The sequence below is a fragment of the Thunnus albacares genome, chromosome 20 (assembly GCF_914725855.1).
Source record: "Thunnus albacares chromosome 20, fThuAlb1.1, whole genome shotgun sequence".
Lineage (NCBI taxonomy): Eukaryota > Metazoa > Chordata > Actinopteri > Scombriformes > Scombridae > Thunnus > Thunnus albacares.
This window is the reverse complement of record NC_058125.1, coordinates 14,303,831-14,329,966: the sequence shown is the minus strand read 5'-3', so window position 1 is coordinate 14,329,966 and position 26,136 is coordinate 14,303,831. Positions and strand designations below refer to the sequence as shown.

The 26,136-nt window shown below is 38.9% G+C and overlaps 1 protein-coding gene across 1 annotated transcript in view; it reads left to right on the top strand.

The window, feature by feature from the left end:
• The window catches only part of nrg3b (neuregulin 3b), a 202,481-nt gene that overhangs the window by 44,097 nt on the left and 132,248 nt on the right, over positions 1–26,136 (top strand). The window lies entirely within an intron of this gene.

Genomic DNA, 26,136 nt, shown 5'->3' with positions numbered 1-26,136 from the left:
GGGTAGATCTATAGGTTCTCACAGTGAGGTGTGAAGTATGCCTTTGCTCTCTTATTTACAGCTTTTAGAGAAAAGCTGGTGTTCCAAATTTTCATTAAATTTGCAAGGTCATACAATTTTTTTTTTTTTTATATGTTCTCTTTATCAGGAATAATACAAAAAATCCTTAATTGGACCTGTTTTGGAAAGCATTCTGGATGCACTATAAAGGGGTCAGGGTCAATACTTTGAAGACATCTAAGGAATTTTAGATGTTGAGCTCGCGGTGACCTTGAATAAGAGATGGGGCTTAGACTGTTGAATTCACGGTGGGTGACTCAGAGAATAATCTGTTCACTTTGCTAGCAGTCATCAAGCAGTCAGCCCCTCATCTGCATGATCCAGAATTAATTATTCATCAGGTCTTTTTCAACACTGAAAGGGTAGCACATCTCCCTCTCCTTTTGTCACAGTTAAATCAAGAATAAAGGCTTGCATATGCTTCCATCTTTCTTAAATATATTATGGTGCAGTGATCATTGCAAAGGCACAGTGTGTTCCTTGTACTCATTACAGAAGTCTGAGAAAATATGCCTGGATTTGTATATGTATATACAAATAATGAAACTCAGTAAAAAAAAGTACAGTACAATAGTGTATCTTATTTTTCTTGTATACTCAAAACCATATTATCTATCACAACAACATTATTTGCAATAAACCATCAGAAAATATACTTTAACAACACACAGGTATGTGTGCCTACATGTGTTTCTGAACAACCTCTTATACAGTGTTTGCAGTCTTGTTTACTGTTCCAAATAATAAAGCAGTGACTAACAATATAAAGAAACTCTTATGGGAACCCTTTTATAATAAACTCCACTAGTATTTCCATTTTATTTGCCTGATTTACTCACAACTTAGAGTCACTATTCATAAGATAAAATCTAACAAAATGTGCATCTTTTGAGCAAATTCGAGAGTAGTCTTGTTGAAAAACAGGGGTATTATACAATGATATGGATGTCCTGTAATATAAGCCGCATACAGAGCAATATTGGAACAAAGCAGTGAGCTGTTAGTGTTGCCAAACATGGATATTGCATAATCTATATGCAGCACTTGAAAGACAGTTGGAGAAAATGAAATACTGAACAAATATTTTGCAAAACAAATCATCTTTTTTAGGCAACCTCTTAACGTGAGAACAAAGCAGGGCCGTTTTTGCCTATTTGCATTATAAGGGACTGCAATGGCCCCCCTAACCACCAGGGGGCCCCTGTGGGGTGGTGTTTTTTTTGTTTTTGTTTTGTTCTTTCACAGAAAGAGGGCCCTCTTAAATGGCTATATTTTATATAGCACTTTAATCCTATATTTTAAGTTACCTTATCTGCCTGTCAGACTGTTTTTGTTTACATTAGTTTATCATTGGTTAGAAAGCGTAACGAAAGTTCCTGCTGGAGGAAATACATTAAGTCCCGCCCCTCCCCACACTACTCAATGAGGAAAAAGTTGATGAGAGCAGATGTAGAGAAGAGTGTGTAGCGAGTGAGAAATTCTGTGGATATTAAAAAGGGTGAAAAGTTAATAAATGTGTATGTAAAACTGAGTCTTGAGGACAGCAGACAAGCGGACTGATTGAGTGACTAATCCAGGGACCTGTGTGCCATGGGTTAACTATTCTTTCATAACATCTTGGTGAGTTAATTTTTTGACTAAACTCGCGTTGCTAACTCCCGTATGTGTGAGAGGGTGGACATGTGGTACTGCTGGGAGAGTGTGTATGTTCTATGCAGATGTGTGAGCCACATCTATTACATTTTACTGCTGTGAGATTTTACAGTAAAGGGAAATTTCTGTGGTGTTTACTCCGAATGAAAAACCTAAGATGTAAAATGTTGCTCATTTATTTAATTTTGCTGAGTACTTTTCCACTGTGTCATAATGGTGTTAAGTGCATAGCAGCATAACATTTCTGGTTTCTTACTGCTAGTGTGATAAACAGTTTTATTTGTGCATAAGGAGATAATATAGAAATGAAAGCACTTAAATGTTACTTCTATTATAAAAACATGAGGTGTGTAAGTACACTGTGTACTGTACCTCAGTCCATGGTTAAAAATGCAATAAATTCATGTGAAATGTTATTTCTAAATGTTAAAATGGTTAAAATGTGTATTCATTATTCATGCTTAATGTTAAAAAAAGAGAAGAAACACAGTTCATAAAATAAGATACTGTTAAACTATTGAACTTATTTAATTGCTATTATGTTACAGTGGCATATTAAGAGTTTAATGATGTGTTGATTTAATATGGCCGTAGATAATGGAGACGTGACCTAAAGTACAGCAATAGCCCTGATGTTATACAGGCTAGGTTTTTGAGACTCCCTGAAGGTATCGTGCCTTGAACCTTGGATTCTGGATTCTCTCCTTGATGAAGGAGATGGTGAGCCACCATTTGTACTTCATCTACCTGGAGGAAGACACCTTTCCTTCATCCCCTTTTGTGGTGAAACTGGTGTTGTAGGACTGTGTTACAAGCCCCTTAATCCCTTTGCTTTTGTTGCTGGGTGCACCCAGAACTCTAAACTGACCTCAGAACTAAGAATAGATCCAAAACTGACTGAACCTGACCTAAACACTGAATAGACTGAGTACAACTAAGGACTGGGGAAACTTGAACATACCAAAGAACTGAAATTTGTTACACCATAAGGGACATTGCTTTAGAGGACCTAAGGACATCTATATGATTTATAAAGAGGTTGAATTGGTTAAGTTATGTTATTAGTTTTAATAGTATGTTTGTCTGCTGAAATATTGTGGAGAAATGTGAGTTTTGTGTAGGTCTACTGTGAAACAGATTTATTGCACCTGAAGGTATTCATTTTTTTGTTAAAAAATGTTGGCTTAGGCTGTATCATTGTTTTCCTTACAAAAGAAAAGTTTTAATACAATCGTCATTGAACCTCCCCTTTGGCTCTAGCTACTGATTGAGTCCTTTACTTATCTTCAACCTCTCCCTACAAACTTAGACACTCGTCCAATAATCATTTAACTAGCCTGTGGTCATTAGGCGTTGTTTTGGAGATGATGATGATGATGATGATGATGATATTAACAATGTTATGTTCCTTAAATTTCCTTCATTTCCTTGAAGTTTTTATGTGTAAAAAGTAGCATTAGGTCTCATTTATATGCATATGGAATATGATGCAGATTTGGTGTGTATTCATGACTGCTTGGAATGGGGAGGGGGACAAGATTTGGCCCAAAAAAAGCTAAAACAGATATACATGCTTTAGTCTGGGTTTTTGTGGTAGCTTTTATTACCTGCAAATAATATGTTACATACATTTTCAAACTGCTTAAGTGCTACACTCGAGTGAAACTGATCTCTTGGTTGGACCACTGTAAAAATCTCTGCTGCTTCATATAGAATCTTTATTTATTCTTCAGTTTAACTGCCCACACATTGGCCACAGTGCATGACTCAGAGGGGCATTGTGACGTAATCCATGCATCTGAAAGGATAATGAACATATCAAACACTGGAACAGTGGCGGATTCCTGCAGTGATTTTTATGCTGCATCCTCTTGAGGTCTTTGAACCCTGACCCCTTTGATCCCTAAAGCTTACTGTATATGCAGGCGCACGCTGATCACCACTTTTAACAGAAAATCTCCAGTCAGCGTGCACACGAACTTCAGTAGCCTCTGAGGTGGAGGCTAATTACTATGCAGAGCAGAGAAAATGCTCTTTGAGCATTTTGAGCATGTCCCTTAACAGCTTTAACCACTACCAAAGAACTCCTAACCCCCTCTTCAACAGGGACATGCGCACACACTCATGCACATGCACAACATCATCTATAATTTAGTGTCAGAGTGTGATGGAAGGAATGTGTATCGGCAGCAGGAGCGGGCACAAACATCCAGCATCTTAGAGCCTGGTCTCATCAAAGTTCTGGCAGGTCAGAAGGTTAGAGGTGCAGTAATCAAAGTTGGTGTGAGGAGAAGGCATCTAGAGGCCCCTGTGGGCCCTTACGTGTTCAGAGCTCACAGTCACCCACCTGTTCATGCTTGCTAGAGTATACTAAGACTAGTGGAGTAGATTTAGAGTTTTAATGTTTTTATTATGGCCCATTTGTGGTTGAGAGTAGCTGCCAGCTGCGAGCACCAGCTTGCTGTGAAACCTGAGAATAAAATATTTCACACAATATAGGGATAACAAACTGCTGCCACTTAGAATAAATTCCTAGGACTCTGGGTGGGAGACTTTACCACGTAACTTAAAGGGGACCTATTGTGCTTATTTCCAGCTCTATATTTTTATCCTGGGACTGCACTAGAGTAGCTTTGCATGATTCACAGTTCAAAAAGCTCCTTATTTATCTTATACTGGCCTTTTATGCAGCCCCTCAGTTCAGCCTCTGTCTCTTAACAGGCAGTTTTAGCTCCTAGTGTGTAAGTGTGTGTGTGTGTGTGTGTGTGTGTGTGTGTGTGTGTTTATGATGTATTTAGCGGTTGTAAGCAGGTATATGAATAATAAATGTTGAATAATAAATTTAGAAGCAATGCAATTTTATTCATGAATCCTAGTTTGTATTTACTTTTGCAAATTGTGAAAACAGTAAGTTTTGCTGTGTTTTCTCACAGTAAATCATGCTATGAGCGGTTTCAGGCTGTTTGCAAACATTTTTTGTCATTTTGTTTGCAACTCATTATTTTATGTTTCCCTATGAAAATAATTTGCAATTTGCAAATCTGAAGAACAAACAATAATTTAGAACATAACTCCTTGTATTTTGGGATTTCATTTGTGTGTTATCACATTTTGAAAGGAAACGCTATGAAGAAATGTTTTAAGATATTTAATGACTTTAGGAAGTACTGATTATGGCACATAAGTTAAGAGACATTCCTTTGCAACATGTATTTGCAAATGCAAATAGAACAATCAGAAAAAACACAAAAGTTGTTCCAAACAATACCAAATTGTCTTGGATTTTGCAACTCACGTTAGTGGCTACTGTAGGTATATACAAGAAAATCACTTCATGCATGTGAATGTTTGCCAGCCACACCACTACTTGGTGGTGATCTAGCCAGATATTTTTTGCTACAAATTGACAATCTCATGTACACAGAGATTGCTAAAAACACTATGAGAGTTCCCTTTCAGGTAAGCTAACTAATGGTTTCTGTCCTAAATGTTGTGTTGAGCCCTGAAGGGCAGCTTTTTGTTAAAGTGGCCTTTTTGGACTCCATCTCTCCCGGCTAAGAAAAAACAGTCAATATAAAGTAATCAGAAAGTGTCATGTCCTCCATTTGCCTGTGGACAAGCCTAAATGAATGTTGAGTCTGGTTGGCCTTGGTTGGTGGCTGCATCATCTGTCACTGAGGCACTGAGGGGGCAGCGGATCTGAGGCCTTTCTCAAGGTTCATTGACTGGTTTGTAATCAAAGAGCTTATACTGTTAATGTACCAGTGTGACCAAGGACCATGCCATGTGAATCGTTATCGAACCAACTAAATGACAAGAACTTTTTGCTCACAAAATGCAAAAAAGTTCAGTCTTGCATATATGACATTTGTAACATTTGTGGCACTTGCCTTTATGTAAAAATGTCTCTCAGGCATTATGCTTCACATAATGAGAGACACCATAATGATGATCAGTCCCAGTAGAACAGTTTAAGTGAGGCTTGCACACGAACCAATTGGTCTATTGTGCTGTCAATCAACATATCAATAGCCCTGGTCCTTACAAGTAAAATGAGCTATTACACTTGGTTTTAAGCCTTCCTAATGTGTTCTAATGGCAAACCAAGAAACATCTGTGCATAAAGTTTGGTTGTTCTTAATGGGGGAAGAGGCTGTAACGAGGTCACTAAATAGTTGCCTGTGTCATTCTAAATGTTGACTCTTGTCCCCTGTGATGTTAGAAAGGTTAATGACATAGACGCACTTCAATTCAGACTTTTTTAAGGACACAGCTCATTATTTGGTATTTTGGTATTATTTGCTCAGTTTAGAGTTGGTTAAGGCTAAAATAATATCAGATAACCTATACATACATTTACATATAAGATTTCATATTACCGCAGAGCAGGTGGGTACACCAACTTCAGTAAATCCTGACTAAAAGGTACTTTGTGTTTGTACTTAATCAGTTATTCAGGTGTGTTATTTATTGCTTACAGGGATGTTGTAAGATCATAGTTGCTGTCAGTTGCTTAGCAATTCTAACCTAAATCTATACATAGAAGTAATTCATCATAAATCTTGAATGTGATTTATTCGTTTGAAGAAAATGTACAATACATATTTGAAGCAAATATACACTTTGTGAGGCAGATACAGTACATGTATATATGACAAAAATGCAGTTTTTTGCCTGGAACTGAGAGGGTTAATTCTTTTAATTTTTTGTTGGGCTCACGACTGCTACTCAAGGCATGATTGAGTAGTAAAAGTAAAATTCAAACAGTTTAACATTAAGACGTTTATCTACTGGTAAGGAGAAGGACAGAAGTGATGCAGCTTTAACTTTTTGACACAAATACCCCTGATTAAGATGAGCCAAGCTACAGTGTATTACAGTATGTTGAAGATGTGGTGAGAGTATTTCTAAAAATATTTTAAATTTTTTAGGGTCACATGATTTTCATATTGGAGTATTCAGCCTTAAGAAAAAGACAGTTATTCTTGTAAAGCCAATGTATAGTAAGAAACCAAATTTTTTGCAGAGCAAAATTCACATAAAGTAGATAAAGCTATTTCAGATACAACTCATTTGGATAACATGTTAAGTTTCATTGGAGTGTTCCTCAAAGCCTCAACTGTAATCTCCTTGGTGTGAAAAAATTAATCAACCAAGATAAATGTAATATGTATAAGGGTAAAAAATTCAGATTTTTGCATTGACTACCAGTAAGGACATTTAAGGACAGTGTCAGTGGGAAGAAAATGTAGATTTTTCTCCAAGTCTCAATTTCGTGATGCTTCATAAGTTAAGTTAAAAGGCAAGAAATCAGACTCACCCAGGGTTAAGTTTGGGAGCAGGCAAGTCCAGAAATAGTAAAACTCACCCAAATGTCAAATGAGGTTCCATAGAAATAAAAGTAACTTTCAGCCAGTTGACGGCATCATCCTTCTGCAGTTCCAGGTTAAAAAATACTGCTTCTGCTTCCCTCAGCTAATCAAAATGTACTCTGCAGTACTGCATCTACATAGTGGATACCATCTTACCTCCGCCATCACCTCTAGCTGTCCAAAAACAACAAGGAGGGGAAAAAGAAAGAATTTGTGGGGTTTGTGTGTGTGTGTGTGTGTGTGTGTGTGTGTGTGTGTGTGTGTGTGTGTGTGTGTGTGTGTGTGTGTGTGTGTGTGTGTGTTTTTTTTTTTTTTTGAGACAGCTAGAAGGTCAAGCGAGAGGACGGTCTGTGTTGACAGGCTGGTGATGTGTTCTGTCTGTTGGACACACATCACAGCAGTTAAGAAGAAGCTGTGGAAATCCAAACATCCTGTTTTTTAAAGTTACACACAGAAGAAGAGCAGAGGGAATTGCAGAAAGTGAAAAAAAAGAGGTTCGGGATAAACAGAAGGAGACTAGAATACAGAATTTGGACTTATTTCTTATCTACAACTGCTGCTTGTTTTAAATTAAATATGAACTGTAGCTGTTTTGTGTTGGGACATGTGTTTTCCTGCTATGTATAAAAGGACTTTAAGGGCTGAAACAATCAGGTCAAACAGAAAAAACTGCAAGCGAGTCAGAGCAGGAATAAAGATGATTATTAAAATACACAAGAGAACCAACCTTATGTATTCAGGGAGACTGTTTCATTCTCACTGCTGCTGGTTAAAGCCCTATCAGCAGACTTTTTCAACTGAGACTGGATAGCCTGCAGTCCACGGTGGGAGGATCTGAGGGCCCAGCAGTGCTGCAGAGATTGTAGTTTGCTGTGGGGGAAGAGACCATGCAGAGGTGTGAAGACAATTCAAGTGTAAAGAGGCTAGGATTGGTGTACTGTGGTGCTTTTTTTAAACATTTAAACAATAATCAATAGCTGATTCATATGAAATAGAGAGCCTGGAGGATGTTGGTGCATCAAATGACAGACAGGGTTTGATTTTGGAGATAATCCTTAATTGGATGAAGCTAGATTTCACAACCGAGCTTATGTGTTTGTCAAACTTCAGAGCACAAATATCACCCTGAGGTTTTCGCCATGTGGCCTGACATCAGAGGATAACAGGTCCAAGCTCTGGGTAATGACAGAAGCTGCGGGGCCAAACAATATTCTCATTCAACTGTAGAAAGTTGTGTGTCATCCAACTTTTGATGTTGTATTAGCAATGGACTTTAAAGGCTTGCACTTTCTGGTCTTTGTAGGTTATGGTTAAAGGGGACATATTATGCACATTTACAGGTCTATATTTTTATTCTGTGGCTCCACTGGAATATATTTGCATGATTTACAGTTCAAAAAACGTATTTTAATCTGGTCCTGTATGCAGCCCCTCAGTTCAGCCTCTGTCTGAAACAGGCTGTTTTAGTTCCTGTCTCTTTAAGGCCCCCCTCCCGAGGTGCCCACTTTGTTCTGATTGGCCAGCTCTTGGAAGCTGCACCTCAGTAGACTTCCTCTGGCTCTGGAGGCTATGTCAACAAACCATGAAACAAATTAGGATGTCACTACTTTTTTTGTGTTGTTTACTCGAAATGTTGACTTCTCAAATACATCCATACATGTTAGAGCCAAAGTCCAATCCGAAATATGAGAATGGACAGTGCAAACAAGACATGGAAAAACCTTAGCAACATATTAGCAACCAAGGCTATGGAACAGACAGCTGTTATGGGCACACATGGCAAGATAGAAACAACCATAGCAAATGAAGTGTTCAGAGCAGGTTGAAGCCCTGGCTTCTGTCTGGCAATGAGCAATTCTGCTTACGTTAACCTCAAATTTTGGAACTTTGACCATGTTTAGCAAAGATATTCAACATCATATATATCATATATTGAACTATACAGTAAATAACAGAAAATCACAAAAAAACATATCATGTACCCTTTAAAATTCATTGATTAGCCCAAATCACTTTCCATCTGACATGACATTATTTAGATTTGGAACAAAATGTAACATCTCAGTGTGACTTAAATTGTACTTTGACAAATTGGGAATTACACAATTGTATTACAATGCCTTTTTTCAACCAGATAAACTAGAATTTAACCTAAATTCTATTAAGAAAGAGTCTCTGTAATAGATGTATCTGTGCATGGGCATACCTGCCTTGTTAACTGTTCTCTATGTATGATTTACAGTACTATACATGCTACTACAATCTGTATATGACTACATGCAGCATATGATCATCATCATGCAGCAGGAACAAAATGTTTACCCAGTTGCAACTCGAGCTTAGCAGAAATAAGCAGTGCTTTCAGACATAATTGCATGAAATGAAAAGCTGCCAAGCGGCAGGTCCTTAAAATCAGTGTGGTGTGATTGAGAGGGAGGCAGGAATCTTCTGAGCGCAGCTGGAGTCCCTGGGTGTATGAGGCCTGCGGCTGTCATACTGTGTGTGTAGGTTGATGGTTTTTGTGGTCGTATTTGCACATTTGTGTAATGTCTGGGTATATTATTGAATATTATTTTGTGTGGGTGCAATCAGGTCTGTGGTTGTGCGTTTGCAGCTTTTGTTCATGTTGGTGTTTACATACATTACATGCATACTTGCGCTATGAGGAACAGGACATGTGAGTCCTCAGAGCAAATTCCCTGTAGCGTGATAATGAACATATACAGTAGTATCATTGAGGAGGCAGGTGAAAGCCCCATCCAGCAGGTCTTAATTACATCACAGCCAGTGCTGACATGCTTGGATGAACACTGCTGGCTTTGCAGGTAATGGCTACTGTGCATGTACAGTTGGCAGAGTAATCAGGTTCGGGGGGCGGTGACTCAGGGCCGAATTGCCCATTCTGCTTGAAGGAGCACATGCCCTCTCAAATTTTTGAGATCGGATGGCTTGAAAGAGTAGTTGAAGTCCATTTTGTCATGAATTAATTTTAATAACATTTTCTGTGTTCGTTATTCACAAATAAATAATTTAATAGTCTTTTTTTTCTCTGTCATGTCAGTTCTTGTGTTTCAATTATCTGTTTATACTCTGCCATTCTGGTCTGAACTGTCTGAGACTACAGTTTGGTCACATGGTCTAAAAGCACAGATTTTTTTGCATCAGGACTCATTTAGTGATTGCCAGTGTCTGTATACTGTGGTGTTTCCTTTTATTCCTGTTGATGCTTGAGGGTCTAATGGCTGAAAGCTTGCCCTGCTAAATCAATATTGCACAGATGCAGAACGTTTTACTTTGAATCTCAACTCCAGCACCTCTCACAAGCCTTTAATCAAGAACTGGTGATCCTAGTTGGTTCATTCCTGTAGGCTAAATGCAATTCAAACTCTGGGGAGTATTTTTTATGAATGATCTTAAGTCACACCATGAGAGCAGTATGACTTTACTAAATGGAGCTGGAACTTCAGAAATAACTTTTGCCTACACCAGAGGCTGGCCTTCTACCCCTCCCACCCCCGCGCCGTACATCAGTGCACCACTCAACATCGTTTAACTCCCGGGCTGAAAGTGAGTCCTACTCTGCCCCTGGATGTACAGCTAAAGCTTATCAACAAAATGTCCAACAGCAGTTTACAAAAAGCATCTCCTCCATGTTCACACTTTGGTTTTGCTAGCCTTGAAAACGCTACAAGGGTACAAATACGAACATTGGAGTCCCTGTAACCATGGAAACAATCTCTGCTGATAGGCCAGTGCAGAAGCCAAAAGATACGAGGCAACAGGGTGATGATTTTCACAGTATGTGAGGAATTAATGATTCATAGAGAAGAAAAGAACATCATACAGTGTATTTATAAGTAAACATATCTAAATGCGGGACATTTGCATTGCCTTGTTGCGAGACAAGTGTTAAAAATGTGGAGATGTCCCACATAACCGGGATGTTTGTTCACCCCTTTTTGCTCATGCATATTTTAATTTTGCATGAGAAGGGTTGACCCCATCACTAACAGCAGCAATTGTCTTCTAGACAGGTGTTTACAGATCATGAATACATTTAAAGGCTTCTTAAATGCATGGTTGAAAATATAAAATACAGTATTTACAACAGAGTTCAGCTCCTGGTCACAGAAATTAACCAAGTGCCATTGTCTCACATATTGTATAAAGGCATTACACTGGATGCTCTTTGTATGTCACATGTTCTTTCCTAGTAAATGCACCTTACTCTCTTTGGAAACCAAAATGTCATCACATCTTTATGTATGTCAGAAGACACACAGATTTTCTTTCTGCTTCTTTCCTTCTCCTCGCGTAACCTATCCAGCAGGCACTTTTTAAAGTTTAAAGAACACACTGAAAGAACACATTCACACACTTTACCTCGATGTTTTCTCGTGTGTGTGTACTCTGCACACTCGCCCACCAGAACTACAATCCTAAACCCACGAAGCACAACCTCTCCTGTAAACACATGGTGAATTTTGTCCACACTCTGTAAGCAAACACTGAGACAATCTCATAAATTGTTAGGATGGTTTGAGGTGAGTAAATTAGGGAGTAGACTCATTACCTGCTTTGTAGAGTAGCCTAGAAAGAGCCTGAAGCAAGAGCCGTAAACACCATTACCATAACACTGCAGTGTACTGCTGCACTCTGTCCCAACTCTCTCTCATGCATCTCTCACATGATTTCCTCTTTTGCCCTTATGCTGTCCTTCTTCTTTGCTTTCTCCCTCCACAGTCGGCATCATTCAGAAATGTTTTTCTGAACATGATTCTCTTTTGTGCAAGTTTCTTGTGCAGCCTTGACCACAAATCCTTTTAAGGCCTTAGTATTTCTCAGATATTATTATTTTTTGTAAATACACAGTACAGTGTCTCAGGCAAACAATAATCAAGGTGAAGAGTTCAACAATTTGTGAAATATACCTTCTCGCATTTATGCAGACATGAGAAGACTGATATCACTGTCATGTCCAGTGAGTAAATAGGAGGCTGCCATCAGCAGTCGGTTAGCTTAGCTTAGCTCAGCACAAAAGCTGGAAGCAGGTAGAAACAGCTCTGGCTCTGTCCAAAGGCAAACAGCATGCAACTCTAGCCCACCAAGTGAAATGTCATATAGGGTTTGTTTAAGTGTACAAAGACACATTGTGGTTTTACAGGCTGTCATGTACTAGCAGCCTTGTGCCAAGCTAAGCTAACCCTCTGCTGGCTGTAACTTCATATTTAATGGACAGATATGAGAATGGTATCAATCTTTTTATCTAACTCTCACGAAGTAAGCAAGTAAGCATATTTCTAAAAATTTTAAAATATGTTCTGCAAACACATACAAATTGCTTAATTGGGGTATTTTTAAATTTAAATTAAGCAGTAGGTTACTGCAAAATATGCTGAACAGTACAGTAGTCCAACCATTAGATCCCGATCAACATATACTACCTGCCTACATGTAATTTATCTGTCTTGTATACCTGCTAAGGGGATATATTCAAGTAACTTTAAATGCTCCAAATTTGCCCGAGTTTTGTGACTGTTCCATGAAAGGCCAATCAAGACCAAATTCAGATTGAAAGTGTTTTTTTTCTTTCTGTGTAGCCCTTAGTTACCATTACAATCTCAAATAGCTTCCCCTAGCCCACATTGTGAAAATTACACATTCCAACCTCAGAAATCTCCCTCAGTAACATTTTTGTAGTGTGATGTGATGACTTGAGGTAACCCAGAATTTCCTGTAAAAAAGAAAAGAATTTGTATTTGTTTACTGAGTCATATTTTAACCACTGTATGTCTTAATTATCTATGTATGTATACTTAATGGGGGCCTTTAGAGAGTCATGGTCTAGTCCATGACACTTGTGTGTAATGTGGGATGTGTTTCTCAACCTTTATGCATTTTTGAAGGCTGTCAAAAGGGTTGATGTAAATGCAATATTATTATGCATCGCACAAGATAATATAGGGCTGGAGAGGGCCTTGCCGCTGCTTGTTTAAATGCAGAGCACGCACAGTATTACCATTACAAGATCTCTTTACCTGTCTCATAGGCTCTACCACACTGTTACCACACTTGGCATCCAGAACGGCAAAATAAATCCAGTTGAATCCAGCTGGAGGACCATGAAACTGAATAGACGGAAGTCGGTCTTTAATAGTAGGGTTTTTTAACCATATTTGCAACACATATAGTAGAGACATTTTCACATTGTATTCGGTCACTTTTGAACATAAAAATTCATCAAATTTCAAGGCTGCGTGACTTAAGCCGAAAACCTTCTTAGACAGAGAAAGCTGATGTAAAATATGTGCTGCTGTACAGTTTAACTAGCTGAATAATGACTGTGCATGCTTGGCTGCTCTCTCCTTCGTGTGATTAAATCGGTCCACTTTAATTACAGCTGCCATTGATTTAAAGACAGGTTATTACCTTATTCATCAGCATCCACTATGACCTGGTCAGTAACCTGGCATAACTAATTCAGGATTAGATATGCTTTGTTACAGAGAGTATTGGCGTACATCTCTGTCTGTTAGACATAAAACACATCATAGTGACTATTTTACAGTGCACAGAATGGATCTAAATGGCTAACCTTTTGTTCTAATTCGATTGTCGAGGATGAAATCTCCATCTTTTGTAGATGTCAGGCAGGAGGAGCATTGGTGATCAGATGCTTAGGAGGATTCAAGGGATGATATTCAGCTGATCACAGAAGGATTGGCCTGGCAGTTTCACAGTTTCTCAGAATGTAGATTAGCAGCTTTGAACATTACCCTGTAGCAAGTGCAAATTGATTTTTTTTTTTTAAACAAGGTCATCTTCAGTTTTAGTATGAGTGATAGGATGTTTTCGCACCTCGTATGCTGAGCAATTGAAAACAACTACGTAGCCTAGAGAATTCTCCTATAGTTTGTGAAATGGATTGTGAAATAAACTTCTCTGCATTTTGTATCCTGATACTGCACTCAAAAAGGTGTTGAGCCTTTTCTCTTTTTAAGTCTTTGGTTTCCAATCATGCCTCAAAGAGGGTACAACAATGCAATGATGTTTTAGAAAACCATTTCGGAAATGGAGATAAGGGTGGATTCGCTGACAATGATTGCATTTCAGTTCATTCAATTTCGGCATTTGCAAATTCACCCTTATGCGTTTAACATAATCTCGATTGTAGATTACGTGGAACAAGGCTGTACTTGAGAAAAGAAAATATCTCCGTGATTGATTTCAGGGAAGGTAGTCTCTATGAATTGCAAATATTTGCTTAGTCGTGCAGCCCAGATCTAATGCGTTGTGAAATCAGTTGCACTTTGTTTAACCACCAAATCTCACTCAGTGTTTTGCTTTTAGGCGCCAATGCAGTATTTAGAGCTGATTTAATGCTGTGATTTCTTGGAAACTATCAGTAAGTGTTCTGCTGAGGGTCTGCTTTATTTCTGGCATCAGCATAGATCGTGATTTAAAACCCTTTGCTATTTGTTTTCAAACATAGGGATTCAGATTGTTAACTTTTGACATGTTATATATATGGAAATATTCATATAGTACATGAAATTCAAATTTCAATACAATATTAATCCTCCCAGATGAATAACTTACAAATACACAGAGCAGATACACAGAAGTAATTCAGAGAAGAGATGAGGAACATGTGCAGTGTGTGCAAAGCAAATACAGAATCGTGAACACCCACACAATGACCTTCCTCTGAAATGAAACTGGCACACACAACAATTTCTTTATTTATCAGGTTACAAGCCTCTGGAGCGGAATGCTGCTTCATTAACGGGCTACTTCTTTGGCTTTAATCAGTTCAGACCCAGTCAGGATATCCTTGGATGCCATTTCTTTGCCTTGATATCTGTAGTTCTGTTGTAGGGCAGTGATCCTGTTAGTATGAGGAATACATGAACAGCTCAAAGACCGGGATTGCTTTGGGTTGTGGAGGCAAAAAAACGAATGTTTTCTTTTTGAAGATGTGGTCCAAATCACACAGACACAGAAGAGAGATGTAATTTTCGTGAAAATATATATAGTTAAAAGCTATTAATATTTCAGCAATCCTCAAATTAGTTCATTGCAGTTCTTGCCTTGTGCATACTTAGCAGTACAGAGATCTGCTCTTTCATCAATTGGAGACCTTTGATAAATCTGGTTGAGATGATTTTTTTTATTCTATAATACATCTTGGTGAGACTTCAAAAGCCTATTAAAATAATCCCTGAGAAACATACCGTATTGACATCATAGAAAAGGCAGGAGGGGCCATGTTCTCTTCTCACTGTCTTGAGACGATGAAGTGACAGTCGTGAAGATTGCGATTTCGTCAGCTGCACTGGCGCATACAGCACCGCACGGTTTGAAAAATGGTTCGAATGTCATCTGAATTTCAAATCTGATGTATGTGCGGCACAGGAAACGTGAGGTATAAGGCCAGATTTTTCCTTAATTTCAAGAATTAAAAAAAAAAAAAAAAGCCATGGTGGTGAATAAATGGTTGCCAGTGAATGTCTTATCACATCCCCATTTTCAGATCAAATGGCATGAGAGGTTGCAGCTTATTTCATGTAAGCCAATGTAACGGAACAGTGTGTAGATGTGGAGGTTGAATGTTTTTTTCATCATCTTTGTAATACTCTGAACGATTCTCTTGACAGCAGGTGTAATCATTGGCAATTGAGCTCGTATGGTTTCTTGTTATTTGCGGTACTTCGCACTCCCATGCAAAGCACACATTCATGGGTCTCCCTACATGTCATCTCCGCTATTCATGTTTGCCTCTGCCTCTCACTGCTATTACCAGCGAAGATATAACAAGTGCAGACAGCTGATGTCGTGTTGGGTATCAGTAATGCCGGGACGATGAAAAGCCAAAGCAGTACAGTATCTCTTAGGCTCAGAGCACACGGATAAGAGACGATGTGTAATGATGCTCCAAATAACAGCGGGAAAATAAGCTTTTGACTCACACAGTGCTGTGGTCACATTGCTTTTTGTGACTCATTTCTGTCTCAAGCTTTTTATTTACTTGACTTGCTTCAGCTAGAGCCATAGCGGTAATCCTGATCGTCTTTTAAGTGATCACATGCAGCCTGATAAAGGAATTTATTTCTTTTTGTACACTGTATAATCTCCTTGGAGAAAAGCGGCCTTGTAATTATGAGGTGGTGAATTTGAAAGTTGGTTTTATGACGAAACCCACACACACTTAAGAATAGGTCAAAAATGGTCAGAAAAACAAGGTATTGCTTTAGCTAAATGTTTTCCCACAGCTGAACAACAATAAGCTGAATTTCAGAGTGTGAAAAGCATTTTAAATTAGTTTTAAGTTGCAGGCATTGATAACATAATAGAGTTGAACTGGAACTGGAAAAAGGGTCAGCTGTCATTTGACGCAAATTAAGTTGCAGATAATGAAAATTGTGAACATAGATCACCGTGAAATGACATTTTTAGGCAATACGGTTGCATAGGTGGGAGAACAGAGAGGTGCCAGGCCTGGCCTGGTGGAGGAGTCCTGGCTTGTCCTGCAGTGCTGCAGCTGCCAGGTTGTGTTCCACTATGCCGGATGGAGTAGCCCTCCTCTCACAATTGGATGGTAATGAGAGTGACTGACGGGGATGCTTGGAGAGGCTGCCAAAAATAATGTTTTGTGTTTCTCCTGCTCTCCCTGCCTCTGTGTCATGCTGTCTTTTTGGTGCACCTCTCTTTTCCTGTTTCATCTCTCCTACTCCTTATTTAACTCAACCGTCAGACGAAATTTAGGAAGTTTAGCTAGATTAATATTGGGATGAGCTTGAGTGATTCCAGCAGGGAAATTCAGTCACTGCAGCAGAAAAATAGGACAGTGGAAAATAGGGCAGATGTCATAAATATGATTTACTGCTGTTTGAAATTTACACCACTGAAAAGAGCAGTTGTGGAGTATAATACACAAACGTGGATCGGATCAGATTTGCGGAGCAGAAGTGCGAACGTATATATGACATCCCGCTGTCATTAGATCTGTAGGTTAAAAAAACCCCCAAAAAACACTGAAATATATCTGTGAAAGTTGTGAGAATGGAGGAGTGGGTGGCATGATTGAAACCATGATGGCGCCGGGTTACAGCAGTTGTAATCCTGCGATTACAGAGTGCACGACATTCCACGGAGCATCTGCATGCACTGACTGCAGAGGGGTAACAATGAGAGCAATGGCTTGTGAAAGTAGTGTTGCCTTAAACCCCTGGCCAGCGTTTCAGTGTCCCGATTACAGATATGTGCCTTCACTGTAATACAGCCAGGATTACAACATCTGTTGTTGTCAAAAAAAGACAAGACCACATCGCTTTTCCCTCGCCGATCTCATTCTTTCTGTCAGCCTGTACTCTGTCGCAGAGTCTGATGTATTTCTGTGTAGCCATGTCTTAGCGTGGCACATTAATCCCCACTATTCTTTCACTAGTTTTACTCATTATTCCCTTTGAGAACTGACCAAAATGGACAGCCAGCTCACCCCTCTATTTCAACAGTGTTTTTATTTCTCCCATAATGATAGATTGGAGATAAAAGTCTTCTTCCTCCAGCTCTTACCTTAATCCCTAGGTTCTTTCCTGTTCTGCACCTTTAATAATGCGATAAAAAGAGATGCATTACTGTCTCAGAGCCAAAGAAGAAAAATGTATTCAAATATAAAAAAGAATAATGTTTTGATCTTGTGATCTACAGTGCACCAGATACCTGTCTGTGTTGCAGCTCTATTATCAGATCTGCTGTTTACTTTTGGGCTGCTCCTCTCTCAAATGTTGTTTTGAGGCATTTTTGGTCTGGTTCTATCATGCACCTCTATAAAGACCATGTCAAGGGAGAAATAAGAATACAGTGATGGTAAAAGCAAACTTTTCCTTCATAAAAGAATACAGTACCCCTCACAGCCACTCAGACCTTATTTTGTCTTGTTATTGTTGTGTAATTTTGAAAATGGCACAGTGCAGTGGTGAAAAGCATCAATCCTGCAAATGGTCAGAATCCACTCTCTGGTGTCTGATAATGAATGTGTTGGACGGGGCATGAACTAAGGACCTAAGTCATCTGCCTGATGTCATTGTGAGGGCACGGACTCTCACAAGTTCTTGAAGTAATGAAGTTGGGAAAAGAGAGAGGAATTAAAAATACATTTGGAATCAGAATCATTTTAACAGAAGAGTGAAGCTGATGCATAAAGGATTCTACCAGGATATTCTTCCTGACATGTCAACACAGACTTAATACAAGATTGGCAAGCCAGATCTAGTCAGGTGTGTGCATAGAATAGCCTTGTTAGTACTGTGATTTAACACTATGTAAGCTTATTTTGGCATCTGTTGGCACTGGCCTGAGGGCAGTTCCTTTTACTGAAGAAAGGTAGTTTGTTCAAGAGTCAATTTATATATGAAAAGAAATACATAAATAAGAAATAAGTCTGTGTTGCAACTGTGTATCACGATTTTCAGCTAATACTATCAAATATTCCTCTGTCACTTGAATCATTTTAAATGGCAAAAACATATTTTTTTAACGTGTGGGTGGCACTTATCATTAAGGGAATTAAACTGAACATATTCAGATTCACACAGGCGAATAGAAGGCAAGTAAAAGGTAACAGCACTGTTTTATAAAGTAATACAAGTGTTATTTGTCAGAAGTTGAAACAAAAATAAAAATATTCACAGGCTAACAGAGAGGGAATATCCATACAAATCTGCATCTGGGAACAACTCATCTCCTTTAGTACTTATCACTTCTGCTTCAGTAGTACAGTTGTATCGTTAGCCTTTACACATGCATCAGTGTGTATTTTAAACTCCCTGACTGCATATTATGTATAAAGACAGTACATTTAAAATTAAATATTGAAATCTGATACATATACTGCAAGGGATAGGCGTTGCTTTGCCTGTGTGGGAAAAGGAAAGAATATTTAGAGCTCCCTGGACTTCCAGGAGAAGAATAACGTTGACGTACTGTAGCTCACACCGAACAGGCAGAATAGAGAGAGAGAGAATTTGGGAGAGGGAGACAGACAGGATTGAAAGTTGAGGGATGGGGGATGGGAGGTGAGGAGGGCATGTTAGCTAGCAGGGATCAGAGATTAAGCCAGTGTGGTTGGGGTGGGGTCCACCAGCTGTCCTACCCCAGACAACTTACTCAGTGTTCTGCGGCTTAGGATGGGTGGCTTCTGACTCTCATAAAACTCCAGCCAAATGTCAAGCAAATTTCAAGAAAAGAATTAGGTCTATCTGCTGCATCAAAGCAAAATAAAAACCCACTAAATTAATAGTGTACTTCCAATGTATTGCATAGGAAAAAATGTTTAGGATTTACACCGCCAATCAATTAGTGTACACTGTGAGGTAATAATGTGTTGAGGCGGGAGATCAAATATGTGGGAGCTTCCTTACAGCTGATACACTCAATGCAGCGTAGTGAGAAAGAGAAAAAAACAAACAAGATTTTTTTTATCAAAATATAGCCATACTTGCAATCTCTTCTTTTGATCTTTTGCAGCACTCGCTGTGCCGCTTTGTGCCTCAACTAGATGTCACACAAAAATGAACAGATTGTGCTGTCTGAGTCTCAGTATCCCACACTGTATCATACAGCACAACTGGGAAACATGGGAGACCTTAACAGTTCCACTGTGACTAAAAAAGCAGTGGATGCGGTTGTTTCTTGAAGAGACAGAGGAGGAAGAAACTGGAGAGGACAGGTCACACTAATAAAACCTCCTGTGCTGGAAACGCTTGGCATTCATTCAAGAACTATAGTGAAGAAAGCTCTGCTCACTCAGTGCCAAATAGAACTGACATAGTTACTCACATGAGACAAATTGTGCCCACAATTGGCGGGGGAGAGGGTGTTAATTTCAAGCCGTTATTGGTGATATTTCATGCTGCTCAAAGACAAAAACAAAGAAATTCAGTTGGCAGTAGTAATAATGACCAGCCAACCATGATGGGCATTGCTGCAGCTGCAGACCACTTGCCAAGAGGAACATAAATTTTGGACAATTCTGCAGAACACTGGATTAAGTCCAATGACAATGTTTTTTAATTCATTATTCCTATAAAATCTGGTCATTGCAACTACAGTGCAGTATAGTAGAGGTAACCTGGGCAACTACTTGGTCAATGTTAGGGAAACATTGCTGTTGTTTTAAGGAAGTTTGATCATAATGCATAATTATTACACTTTAATTTAATTTTTGATGTTAGGGGGGACCTCTGTATCTGGAATTTAAGTCATGTTATAAACCACCACTCTACATGCTTAACTCAACCATTGCTTAACATGCTTAACCACACAAACGCCTACATAAACAACACACTACTTTCTGCATTTGCATGCAGTAGCATTTGACATAAATGTAATGTAATTTAGAATCTCCATTATAAATGGTATTCCTATGTGGAGACCTGCAACTATTCATACATTTCTGGAGATTTGTGAAGAAAAACATTTAAATTACCCATATTTCAGAATACCAAATCCATGTATGTTTGAACTATTTTACAGCTGATCATGCAAAACCTTTAAGCATTATGTATGTTTAAGAAAAAATCTGTTTCCTGTTCTGTTTTCTGATTCCTTATAAGCAGCAACAACAAATGCAAATGCAGCTCCAGCATTTCTGCTAAATCTTCATCAGTTTGAATATTTTCATGAAAATAAACGGGAAGCCATCTTTTTAGGTCGAGCACTTACTGATACCACATTTTCACATTTTTTCCCATAATTTTTTCCTTTATAGTTTTGGCCATCGTTCCTATTCACACAGATATTCAGTAATTGAAGAGGTACGAGGACGTGGCACCACTCGACACAGCTGTACAATGGAGTCCATTGTGGCACGCAATAACAGTGATCAAACAGGTTTTAAACAAGGGCCTTTTTAACCTTCACCTGAGTCTCCTCTTTCTAAAAAGTACTTTAGATAATGCGGTTAAAACATGGTGTGTGTGCTGAGGTTAAAGTTGTGTAGAAAATGGTTAAAGTTTGTAAAAATGACCTGATAATTTTTGTAGAGCAACTCCTTTTAAGATTTATGTGTTCAAATTAGGTGGAAACAAAATTGAGGTGTGTCTTAGAAAAAAGTAGAAATAAAAGGATTAAACTTTGAATTAGTTTAAAACCTGGCCTGACTGACTTAATATGACACAGCTTATTAAAAAAAATACAACCATCTTGCTTTATTACATGCACTGTATGTGTTTGCTCTTTTGAGGACAAACCACTTATGTTGGTTGCGATTAAGGGGCCTCCAAATTCTTCCTAGAAGTGTTCTTAAATCCTCCCCGACACCCATTGACTGTTTGCCCAGGTACATCCCTCAGACAAGCCAGCAGAGGGCTCAACTGCTGGTGGGAGAGGAAGGATTTAGACTCTCCCTTGTGAGGACAGCCAAACCCCTGTGATTACTGCTTAATCCTCTCCAGCATATCATGTACATCATGGCAGCACAGTGAGCCTTTGTGACATCACGGCGGAGGCTGGTGCGGGGCTGCTTAGTCCATATTTCTCTCTGTCTCTGTCTCTCTCGTGCTTGTCCCGTCTAACCTCTCTCTTCTTCCCCTATCACTATTTCTTTACTCTGCATTTCCCCTGTCAGTCTCTTTGTGTCTCTCTGTCTCTCACGCCCTCCCTCTCCATTGTCTGACGGTTGGTGAGGACGGGAGAGAGGCGGAGAGGAGATCAGTGGGGATTATCACTGTCTGGAGAACACGGATGGATTTGTACGCCATCTCCGTAGTTGGATGTTGTGCCAACGTGCCCTCGACTAATGGGACAGCAGTGCACTGTCGTAGTACAAGTTGATATCATTCAAAAGTGCTTAACCAACAAAAACCGTCCCTTTGGCAACTCGTGTACGGCAGTTATCTTCAGTGTGGCTCCATCTGAGCAATCCATTCATACAATCAACAAAGATGTCAGCAGACAAATAACAAAACAACAAAATATTACATAGGAAAATGGGAATGGGTAGACGGCAGGGGGGTGCAGCAATGTGAAATTCCAAAACCTGAATCTGCTTATTAAAAAAAGAGTAAGCCCCTAGCTCCCTTTCTCTCCTATTTTAATCTGCTTCTCTGCTGTCTGTTTTGTGTCCACCCCTTTGTCATCTATCACTCTCACTCAGTCTTTCAATCATGTCAGCTTTCTGCTCTGGTCAACATAGACGTCACAGCAAGTTTGATGAGGATCTTTAAAAATGCAGCTGCAATCAGAATTGTTTGCAGAACGGGCACTTCCTGGTCTATTGCAGAAACTGACTGAGGGTATATTGTTGTATACTTTTTAAAATGAGAATTTGTGTTTCTCTGCTTTTGAGAATCAAGCCTTTTATATATTTATGTCAGTAACCCAGTGTAAGAATACATGTTGACTTTGAAGTGATATTCAGAAATGTAGCATGGAGCAATATGTCTGCTTTCATTGAAGACTCATGCCACATAATCATTGGTATATTTATTTAGAGTTTTTCATGTCAGCGTTGAAACAAAACAAACATCAATTGCACAATCATAGTTTTTGAAAAAGACATCTAGAATTTGGCCTTTAGGGTAAAAGTACTACTGTCTGAGCTTCGCCTCCCCACTGATGCTCGCCTAGAAAGCAAGCAGGAAGTGCTCTTAAAATGCTTGTCATGTCTATTTTGAGAAATCTAAAATTATGTGTATGTGTGCTCTGTAAGAATGTGGATTCTCATTTTTATTTTTGACAGACATTGTTTTGCCTCTGTAGCTCATTTTATGCATTTTTCAAGCATGAATGACTTGGATTTTATTTGTGTTTGTCTGGTTGTTGTATTTTATCTTTATGTAGTCAGATCAGGTAACTCAGGTCAGATCGGGTGACGATGCATTCACACCTGAGTGTTCCTCTCTTGGCAAAGTTGTTTTACTTTGCTGTTCACACTGCATGGTGACAAGATCACATGAATGTGAACATATTATTTACTGGAGTGGACAGGCTTGTCATTGTTAACCTGTGACACAAGCATCTCCAACCACAACATAGTATATGCACCATTATTGGCATGAAAACATTCCATTGTACAGACAGATACTATATACTTAATATGTATCATTTTTCATTTATTTGACAGGGACAATGCTCATTAAACAACAGAAAAAAGAACTGTAAATGAGCCAGAATCAGTCTAAAAAGCTCATTTCCATCTGTTGTCTCTGGCCAGATGTTAAAAATTATAAAAGGAATAGTTTGACATTTTGGTAAATATGCTTATTTGCTTTCCTCTCAATGGTTAGGTGAATTGAACAATGCCACTATCATGTTTGTATGTTAAATATGAAGGTATGGCTGTTAGCTCAGCTCAGCATAAAGACAGGAACAAGGGAAACCAGCTAGCCAGGCTCTGTCCAAAGGTTGAAAAATCTACTGAACCACCAAATCTTAAGATCAAAGTTTAACACATGAATTCCACAACAATTGGTCATACAGGGGTTTATTTACTGGACTAATTATTAGCTCACCCAGCTTGTAACCCCCTGTAAAAACTAGAAATTGGCATTTTCACGCTTTGTTTTGTGCATGGATTAAACAAATTGGATACAGTGTTAATTTGTGAGCTTTAGAAGTGGTTGTAGGCAGGCTATCTGTTTCCCCTGCTTCAAGTATTTATGCTAAGCTAGGCTAACTGCCTGCTAGTTCTAGCTGCGTATTTATTGTATGGACATGAAACTGATACACCATCCATCAGAGCTACCTTAGAAATTACAATTTAAAAAGCATCTCAGATTTTTAGCTTTGAATGTGTTTCAAAAAAGACGAGAGCTTTTATCTGCAATGGCTCCCTTTTTCCATTGAATTCCTCAGAGACATAGTACCTTTGTGAAATGTTCATTTGTTGTAGCAAATTTAATTGGATTTGAACCCCTGTGAGGCGGAAGGAAAAATAATATGATGTCTAAAATAGTCAGTCAAAACCACCCAGTTTAGTGTAATTCTGTCCACAGAAAGAAGCGGAAAGACATCTCCCAGCTTGTAGGTGAATGCTGAATGTAATGACAGTCATTGACATTTGAGTTGTCAGACAACTTGTCAATTAATCACAGCTGTCAGCGAGGGTTTCAGAGAGTGCATAGACGTATTCCTGCTTGTTCTCACAGATGAAAGACATGCCCATGCTATTGACAGAGCCATTTTTGCCCAGCAATATTCACCAAACTTTGATAGTAAATACCGAGTCTGGATGGAGGCACAGCAGCATTGCACAAAGGGATGGCTGAACAAAATCATTACAGAATGTTCAAAAACAACTTTTTTTTCATGCAAGAATGAGTATTTGAGGCCTCAATCCAAACTGGTATCAATAATTGTTTGCCCGTCGAGCATCTGTATAAATGGGTTTTATTGTGCGTAATTCTGCTTGTAAAAACAAAACGATCTGGAAAACATTCACTATCTACCTCCTGCAGAGTTTAACAAAGCAGAATCTGAGTTTATAGCCCACAGATTTATTCTAGGTGTGAATTTGAATTGTGGCGCATAGAGTACGGTTCAAGGCTTTTCTTTTTTTGCTATGTATAGTATATAATGCATATCCCCCTACAGATATAGCAGGCCTTCTGAATGTATATTTTATAAGACTTCTGTCTTCTTACATCAAGAAACCCACTGGTTGTTCTGTTAATGGCTGTCCCCCTGGCTGCTCATAAAGGATGCCGCTCAACCTCAAAGCCACGCGCTCCTGCATGTAACCCATAACAATAACACACTCAATTCTCACTGTCACAATTTAAATGAATGTGCATCAATTGAATAATGGGCGTGAACACTTGAGATGAAGCCACATAAGATAAATGTCAGCTTTGGTAGAGTAAATAATAAGCATCCATCATCAAGGATCAGTTGCTGAATGGTGAAATACCTAAGAGTGCATTAGAAAATAAATACCTGTGTTAAGATTCCAGTGATTTATCTGATTTTTGTGCAACTCACACGGGCGTTCTGCTCCTCCAGTGATCTTTTCATCTCATATGATATGTGGGAGTAGGTGCTCTAAGAGGGCAGATGAGCTGATGCCAGTAACGAGGTGTCGCGAGCGGTGGGCAGTGTTGCAATGATGAAGAGAAAAAGGATGTGGAGAATTCTTGAGTGCAGTTTCTGGACAGGGAACAAAGTGTCAAGTAGAACATAAGTGATACAGTAGGGAAACACTCAAGATTTACTCACTGCGTTCTCTTTTTGTTGCAGAATATCTCAGGCACTCACTAATAAAATCCCTAGCAGATACGAGTAACTACCTGCCATGCATATTTAAGGCTCAATATTTTCAGTTTAAAGATAGAGACGTGTATTAAGACATAAATATACTCTGCTTAGAACAAGAATGTGTGTCTGATTTGGTTTTCTGCAATAAAGTGTATAACTACCACATTAAAATCCTTAAAATGACATCTTCTCCTTCTCTCTCATTAAAAATGCCAGAATCTATGAATATTCAAATATATTTCATTTTAAAAGTTTAACTGCTAGACACAGGATGACTCCTACTTCACTGTAAAGTCCATTCTCAGTTTAACACTTGTGTAAGCTGCATACTGGACCATGATTGTCCTCCAAACTAGTTGTGAAGTCACAAATCATGCTCATAGACCCCTTAAAATCAGATTTTCAGTAACCGCAGAGATACTTTCCATTTTCAGCAGCGTTGTCCTGCTGATAAGCGGATCTCATTTACTGCAAAACACAGTGATCAGCATCTTCTTGCTGGGGAAAACACAACCCGAGGTGCATGAGGACAGAAAATCTGTGAAACGATATTTTACCGACCAGTCTCCTCCTTCGCACATTCCTGGGTATTTCTTTGGCAGGCAAATCTCTAAAAAAACAGAAATGATGACATGTCAGACAGCATGAACACACATGCCACAAACAGTAATATCCTTGTGCCTCCATAGAATCAGCACAAACCCAAGCTGACACATTAATATACAGAAGATATCATGGGAAATATAAGGGCTGATATAAGAATTCTACGCTGTCACTCTGAGAGTGTGGCACTCTG